Source organism: Diachasmimorpha longicaudata, chromosome 6, assembly GCF_034640455.1.
Source record: "Diachasmimorpha longicaudata isolate KC_UGA_2023 chromosome 6, iyDiaLong2, whole genome shotgun sequence".
In the NCBI taxonomy this organism is placed as follows: Eukaryota; Metazoa; Arthropoda; class Insecta; order Hymenoptera; family Braconidae; genus Diachasmimorpha; species Diachasmimorpha longicaudata.
Window position 1 is genome coordinate 6,828,921 of NC_087230.1, and position 9,150 is coordinate 6,838,070.

Genomic DNA, 9,150 nt, shown 5'->3' on the forward strand with positions numbered 1-9,150 from the left:
TTCGCAGATGAAAATTAATTGAATGAGTGAGTGAACCGAGTGGAGAGCTGTATAAACTCTAGTGGCGGGAAGTGAACAGCTCAATTGCATATATGTACACTTGAAATTCAGTCGTTTATTGGGGAACAAGTAGTCTTTTGACAAAGGCCATGACGTCTGATTCGCCATGAATAGCGATTGGATAACAATCGCAGACTCACTTCGGATCAAATTAAATTGTAGTTTCAACATTATTTTCGTTTGTTGGTCATTAAAATTGTAAAACGAAAATCACTATTCGATAAGAAAATTATTAATTCCTTCAATTATCGGACAATTTTTTTTTTCGTTATCCAGCGAATGACAGGTTTGTTCAGTCTTCATAACCACTCGGCGCCACTCGGGCCCAATTAGGCCTTGGCAATTAAAGAATTAAGACGACGCGCAACATAAAATGACTCGTTGAATGCCCGCAGATGTTGTCCAACTCGACTCGATGATTTTCCAACGGAATACGGAGATATGTCGGGCGTAAAGTTCTACTTTTACGGTATCACGTAGTCATAATGTCCTAGATGTCTCACTGACTTCGGCAGGATAACGACTGCGGAAGGATTGCGAAATACCTGGGGCATTATAAAATGGTGAGTCCCGGAGAGTTCAGTTCGTAAATTTTTTTTCAACGCATTCTCAACGGGTGAATGGGTTGACATTTTTAAGAATAATATTTTGATCATTGGAAAGACAGGGGGAGAAATATTTAACATTAATTGTGCCATTTTCTCGTCAATCAGGAGTGAAATATTAATTTTTACGAGAGAAATTTATAAAATTTCTTCTCCTACAAAAATTATTGCGCATAAAAACATTTATACAGTTCATATGGTGCGCATTAGATAGCGTACGCAGCTTTATATTAAAAAGCGACTTAATTGAATGCCAAAAAAATTAATTTAATGTCTCCTTCATAGCAGAAATGCGCTCTGAGAATTTTAACATAAAAAATCGACGTTCCACTGGCTTCTCTCCTCCCGTTTCTCCCATTTCTGCAATTTTTTTCTCTTGCGCAACAGATTTAAGAGGTCAAAAATGATTTCACGAGTATTGAAAATTGATACACCAGGGAGTCGTAAATAATATGTCTATGGAAATATTTTGTCACCTTTATGACCCAGTGCATTCTGCTTGATCATAAATTCGGTGGCAAATCGCATAGTTCGCTCCCTGGGTTAGTTGCCTGGCGTAGCCTCAAGAGGAGAAACTTGACTACCAGCTTTTCGACCTTGGTATCGTACGCTGTGGAAATGCCTTCGACCGAGGGATTTATACTACCCTGTCTCGCGATTTGCAGGCTGGAGATGATGCGGAGGGGGGAGCAATCGTAAAATCGTCGAGGAAGCTGAGGCCAATGACAGTCAACTGGTTAAAACCTAAGTTTATAATGATGGGAAGAAAAAGTGTTATTTATTGTTTTCTATTGGATAACTTCTTCAGCGGTGTAAAGCCCATTTTTCTTTTCTCTTTTGAAGGTCAGAAGTCAAAAAAATATTTTTATTGAGGAGAAATAAAAGGGAATAACTCTACTGTATTTTTTGGGTTAAAAGCCCTTTTTTACTGTTCCATGTAAAATGGAAAATTCCGTTCTTTTGTTGTTTTTTTAACTGACAGATTGAACTCTAAGGGAATTTAATTGGAATAAAATTCAGATGGGGATTATTATTATTATTTCATCCCGTATTGATGTCTGCAGTTGTAAATTCATCGATAAGTTATGGTACTAGTTGCTACCGGGACTCACAATAATCGAGAAAGTATATTTACAGTTCTCGGTGGGACAGCAATTTGAGGGGTGTAAAACCGTATTTTTCGAAGGACAGAAGTCAAAAAAATAAATTTATTGATGGCAATAAAAGAGAAAAAACTTTTGACTCTTGTTCATTTCAAAACTGTACATTTTTTTTTCTGCGATACCGGATGCGTCCGCTTCTCTATTGACTCCTTCACTCATAAAAAACGTTTCTTTCTTCATTTACATTTCAAAAACATTAATTTTACTAGGCTCACAAGTGCATTGTAAATTTCAAAATTTGCTTAATAAATATGAGATAAAAATAAATAGAATAAACATACAAACAACATTATTTATATTTTTCTCTCTCTAAATGAAAGATTATTCCGTTACATAAAAAAATTTTCAGTAGATTAAATTGCAATTCTAATTCAACTTTCAATAATTTAATAAAATTTTTCTTCCGATTCAATGGTTTTTGTTTGTGTTGGAGAAATATTCCCGAGTTCATTCGACACAGATGAATGAATCCGGGTTATTCTCCCTTCAGAGCGAAAAATTCCACGGATTCATACATCAAACTGCAAATTCTTTCATCGCTTCCTGTGACTCCCGATCCACACCCCAAATTCCCGAAATAGTTCCTAGAAGAGAGGATTTGGTGTCGCAATAAAATTCAGTATATTTCACTCTCGTTGGGTTCATCTATTTTTTTTATTCGTTGGTGGCCTCACAAAGATTTCAGCACACATCGTCTTGTCCATTCCCAACTTTCACTGGGTATTTTCTTCAGGACCGAGAGTTGTGGTGAGGAAAGTCATATAACAAACCCTCTGGAAAATGAGCAGGAGGCCTACCACAGGGGGGCTCCAATGGTTTCACATTGTAAAACCACTTCCGCCCATGTGCCCAGCACACGACATTCAACACGAAAATATAGAAAAACTATTTTTCATTCCGAAATGTAAACAGACGACCCAGTTTGCGCAGAATGGGTCGTTTTAATGATTGATTTAAGTGGTGCTTAATGTTTCAGCGACGGAAGTGAATATTTAACACATTAACTCGTTCATATTTCGACGAACTGGGGAGAAAAATAACGGAAGAAAACCGAAGGAAAATAATTACTATTTTTCCTTATAGTTATACTAATTTTGCGCCTCAAATATTTTCCTTTTCTTCAATTATTCGTTCAAACGATCGCCCCCTTAAATGGACAGTATTTATCCCAAGAGCTTCACCATCTTCAGACACTTTGAATCACTTCAGAGATTCATAAAAAATTCTCACATAAATTAATTTTAAAAAATTACTCCAAACATCCTCAGCACTGAAAGCACCAGTTGAAGATGATGATTTTCAATTGGATTAAAGAACTGAAACGCTCGCTCCAAATAAAAATTCCTCCATCCCCACCAGTAACCTCTCCATCGCTCATTATTAAGCCCTGAAAGTCTCGTCCCTCATTATCATAAGTCGCATTGACAATTTTTCAAAAATCTGGTCAAAGAAAACGAGGGAAGAAGAGGCCGTGACGAAGGAGCGTTACGAATTTCTGTCGACCCAAACGAATTCGTCAAAAGACGCGGAGGGGCCTGAACGGTCGAAAAGTGAAAGAGCCAAACCCCCCATCACGTGACAATATTTCCCCGATACGGTGGAGCTCCAGGGCAGCGTCATCCATGAAAATTCGAAAGCTGGAGAACAGTGGAGGGCCCCATCGAGTTCTTTAAAAGACACTTAGGATGAAAAGGGGCCAGTGGGGAAAAATGTACAAATACCCATCGTATGCTGCTGGTAAATGTGTTCCCTATTGGCTCCTCTGGTGTGCGGGAAAGCGTCAATTATCAGTCCGCCAATATTCAGGGTCAACTGCGCAGGGGACGCTCAGTGAGACGTCACACAAGATGAGAAATTTTTCGTTGAGGTCTGGTTTTTTTTTTTTTCGATTAACGTATTTTCGTTTTTACACGACGACGCGTCCATAATGGTCGCCTTTATAGATTCACGACTACGGGTTTTACAGCGGGGGTTCCTCCATCTCTTTCTCATTTTTATTTCAACATTCTAAATCTTGTGTACCTGCGCCGAGAATTTCGTTCGCGTGCTTCGTCAATTTTTCATTTCTTTAATTGATTTCTTTCTTTCTACAGAACATCAATTTTTATGTCCATGAGAAAATTATTCAGATTTTTTTATTGCAATTTTTTAAGAGCTGCAGTGAGATCTGACACGTTTGCCTTTTTTATGTAGAATTTCCGTTCTGGATAATCGAACGTTCAGTTTCCACACCTGAATCCTCACTCCACATTTTCAGTCTTGTATACCTGCCCCAGGAATTTGTTTCGCGTGCTCCAGCAATTTTTCAAGCCATTAATAGATGGCTATCTTGAATGATGAATTAATTTTTGTCGGAATGCAGAAATTATTCTCCATATTTATTTATTCCTCTAACTATCCGCATGAAATTTTCCTCGGAAGGTTGTAAAAATAGAACCGTCTTTAAGAAAAAAAATAAGAATAGAAACTTTTAAATATTTCTCCACACTCTTCAAAGACCAATAATTATTTTCAAAAATTAAATAACAAGAACAATATAAAATTCTAATTAACTTAATCCCATTTTCCCCCAAATGCGTTTTACTCATTTATCCATGTTCTCATTTTTTTCATAAATGGCGGTTTTATGTCGCTTACTTGAGAGAATTTTCATGTATCGCCAATGGCATCATGCGGTCACCCCAGCTCACTCGATCCTCTCACGCAGAAGTGATTTTCTATGACATTACATTCGATAACATCGTTCTAATGCTATTGGCTTGTTTGGTCCACTCAGATCGCAATCTTTATGGGGTCATTACATCGAGTGCCTCGAGCTTTTTCACGTCCACTCAATTCTCCCTGCCTCGTCCCCCTTCCGCTAAAAACCGTAAATAAATAAATAATAATTCGTCGCATTGCGTATAATTATGCGTATGCAATAAATTCACGATTCCTTGACTCGGAGTATTCCAAAAACTTGGCTCCGTTAATCATGATTAATTATCCAATAAAAAGATGAGTTTTCAGGAATCCACCGTGTGTCTGTCACGTTGACATACAGGGGCTGACGACAAGAACCTCGTTACTCACTGTACAAATGTACTGTGGGAGAGTGCCTCGAACCGGTGGGGGGAACTCGGGGGGGTTCGCATAATTCACGTGAAAAAAAAGGCGAATCCGCTCCTGACCGTGATTGCTTCGTTAAGCATCATTCACAACGATTGCATCATTACATTCGCATTTTTTTCAGCGGAAATGGGGAAAAAAGAAGTTGAATTTAATTCCGAGAAATTGAGAATGTAATGGGAATTGAGTGGATGGAGAGTACATGACGGTGAGTGAAGCAAATGCATTCAATTAGTTTCAACAATTTTTTACTCCGGTGAATAGAAGGTCTCAGCCCAAACTGGGTTAGTTGTATTTATTTGAGAATCTAACGCGGAATTTCAGGGAAAACGCGACATTATGAGTCAGACATTTTTAGTCGTCCATGGCTCATTTTTTATCGTTAAGAAAATGAAAAGATACGTGTCTGATATGTTTTACTCCACTTCCCTTTCCAACACTGAAAAATTCTCATGCAAAACCCAAATTTTATTCAAGAGATTATCAGGGATTGTTGTCGGTTTTCCCGGAAACTCGTTAGCAGTGACGCGGCATCAAGGGACATGTCAGAAAAAATTCTGATACTTCCTGAATGTAATGTGCAGGGCAATGTGAGGGCAGATTAAAAATGAGAGATAGAATTCGGAGAGAACACAGCAAGAAATTTTTGACGAAAATTAGTCTATCATTCCATTGGAATATGTCATGAGTCGTCACGTCCTCACAATTTTATTGTGACCCCCAATAAGTCCTACCTCATCGGTACATCGAAGCCAATAGTTCATTCCACCCTTCCGTTCCCTAATTAATTTTATAATTCTCTCGCGATCCGGTCGGCATAAATTTCGCAGCTTATAAAGTCATCTCCGAAAAATATAGCACCTGCATTATTACCCATTTTCCCACAACAGCCCCCACCCGCACATCCTCACCACCGTTTAAAAACATACCAGTACCCCCTTCGTCAGTCCCGGTGCATTCGCAGGGCGTGACTGAAAACCACCAGCATCCAAACACACACAACGTCGAATTGGACCCCATAAACGCGAGGGTTCCGAGGACTTCAGGCGTGCGGGATGCTCTACCTGACTTATGGTGCCTAACATTCGGCATTATTTACGACCGAGGCATGGAGCAGCAAAAGAAATCTCATCCCTCTGTCTCACTTCCACCGTTGGATCCAGTGGACATATATTCAGGCACTGTTTGTCTACACAAACACGATTTCTTTTTTTTTTTCCTCCACTTCGCAAAAGCAGTGAAATCGACCGGAAGGAGTCGCCCTTCCTGTTTTTTTTTGTCAAATTTGTCCTGTGGAATTGAGAAGTTCAGGGAATCGAGTCTATTAATCAAGGGATAATGGAGTTATTGGAAAAAATAGGCCAGACATTTTTTACCACAATATTTTTACACCTGAAGACATTCCAAAATTCTGGGAACACCTCCAATCAATTATTTGTAATTTTATTTTCAGCATTAGTGAAAGTGATTGTTATAAACTGTTGGTAAGGGCCAGGAACAAGTAGTTGAACAAGTCTAAAATGTGTAAACATGGTCCTCGGATATTTAGTCCATCAGCCTGAGAAAATTGATGAATTGTCACGGACTGAGTAGCCAATTAACTGTTCTAGCCGGCAATTATCCCCAATAACGAGATAATTGAGGCGACCGATGGATGACTTTACTTATTGGATATAAAGATAATATTTATCAATTTTTTTCCAAAAATAATCACTCGTGATAAGTGATCGAATGAATTATCATTCAAATAACCAGGATCCCCGGTCAACGCAGAATCCCCAAAATGAGTCGTGTTGGTCCTCACCTATTGAGGACCCCAGCGAGAGAGCAGGCCAGGTATAACGATCGCTCGGTCTCATCCCCGTCGGGAATATAAACTGTTTCTGGGAACACAGAGTCGTATATCTTATTCTGGGATTTTTCTCAGTGAGGCTTATATTATAAAGAGAGGAATACGACAATAACCAAACCAAAGTCAGTCACCCACTCACCCAGTGGCCTTTGCCCAAATATAACTATTTGAACGATATTATTTTTCGACAACAAGGGAGGATCATTCGAGGTCGAGGTCCTTCCGTTTCGACTGGTTGGGGATAATGCGTTTAAAAAAAATCAGGGCTAATAAAAAAAATGTTGGGAATTGGTGGTAACTGGGTTGAAAAATTCTTTCTGGAAGAATGAAGAGGTTTACAATCCTATTTTCAAGGGGTATTATCCGTTTTTGAAAGTATTTTTAACTGGAGTTTGGTCGAGGGATGATCTTGGGAGGTGATAAGATAATGGAAATATTTTTCACATTATTTTTCGCCTCTGAATTTTTTTTTTTCAAGATTCTAATGTTATTTTGCTGCCGGTGAAAATTATTGCTGTCTCAGGGCATTTTTTTTTGCTCTTTCTCGTCAGCTCATTAATTAATTTTCCACAATCAATTGTCTAATTACTTTTTAAATGAATTTTCTACTTTGAAAAACCTTTTCAAATAAAGTTTTCACGAGAGACCTGAAAAAATAATAGTAAAGGACTCAAAATCTTAAATCAATGTAACGAATGCGAGATCTCAGCCAAGAAAATAACTCATCAATTCAATTAACATTTGAATAGAGAGAAATAATTTACAACCACCTAAAAATCTTATTCTTCTCAAATCCCGTAATTTTTCTCCTTCACCTTTTTGCCCTTTTTCCGAGAGGCATTCACCCTCGGTATTTTATCTGGTGACGGCTATCTTGTCCACCGGTGTTGGCGAAGAATCCATCCGACTCATGGGGTTGACAGATCCTTATCTGCGGATTTCAGGAGACAGCTTGTCTCTCCGCTCCCGTCACACCTTCATTCCTCCCGCTATTACCCCGATTCCGTTTCCAATCAAGTATCTCCGATCAGAAAATTTCGACGATTGTGTCGCATCGATCGATTCAGGGGATGTGAATTCATTGGATGAACTGAATGCCAGGAGAATAATTGCATGATTATCTTTTATTTGTACGCACCTTTGATCGACCGTCCCCGACAATGGACCGCCCGATTCGCAATTATCCTGGATGTTACCTCAGCCCCCATTCGCCGGGGAATGATACCTCTATTATAATCAAGCCACCCATTGCGAGGATAGGGAGGCTTCATCTCGCCCCGGAAATGATTTCTGTATCCACTGCTGGAAAATTACTCTGAAATTATTAACAACTTTTAAGTCCTCACCCATTTAACGTAGATTTTCTAAAGCTCAATGACAAATTTTACAATTTTTTTCAATCATTTTTTATCTTCCCCGAAAGATTTTCCAGTCTATCTCCTCTGGATCATCCAGTCCATCCCTCCATTTATTCAATTTCAGGTCCTAAAAACTCCTCCCAACAGCACCACAATTCCCAAAACAATTTTTTCCTCAGAAAAAAAAAATCTCCAAGGTTCTCCTCACGTAAAAAAATTTATGACATATCCCTTCAGTTAAAAAAATCTCTCCCCTTTTTTGTCCACGATTTTAACAGGTTTATCCCCCTAAGATTGTCGCAGAAGTAATAAACATAAAAAACTCCGTGAAATTTTTCTCTCCCGCAAAACTCCGGTCTTGCGGATTTCCAAAAAAAACCTGCGCCCGTTACCCTTTCTCCCGCTTCAATAATTTACAACAGACTTTTTCGGAAAACTCGTGACTTTTTTACCGGAAAAATTTACGGCTCCCAAATAAAGAGGTACAGATGTCATCTGCGTATCCTTAAAAACTACGTGAGGAATTTTTGGCAAAGGCCCTGTTTCCCATGCTGTCCGAAGGACAACTATTTTCCTGAGAAACGTCTAAATTACGGAATTTTCCCCAGGACCCACCACCACGCGCCACATTTCGTCTCAGTTTGTCTATTTTTTTTCTCACTCGCCTTCAATCCTCTATTATGCGGCTGTTAGAACGATAAATTGACTCTGACTCATTCTTCGTAATTTTTGGAACCCCCTGCGCGTCTCGACATGCGCAAACCCCTGGAAAAATCGGATGGCGCTCTTTTTTCCAGTTCGAGTAGGTGGGCAGGAGAATTTTCTCAACTTTTGGACAGCCAAAGAATTGAGTTTCATTGAATGCCCATTGGAAACACCCTCACCTGCCCCCATACAGTGGAGGGGCAGTTATTCTGCGTCATCGCCCCGATGAACAGAACAGTGAGAAGAAGAGTTTCTCAATACCCCAGTGAAAACACAATGGCGGGAGTTAGAGATCTTTG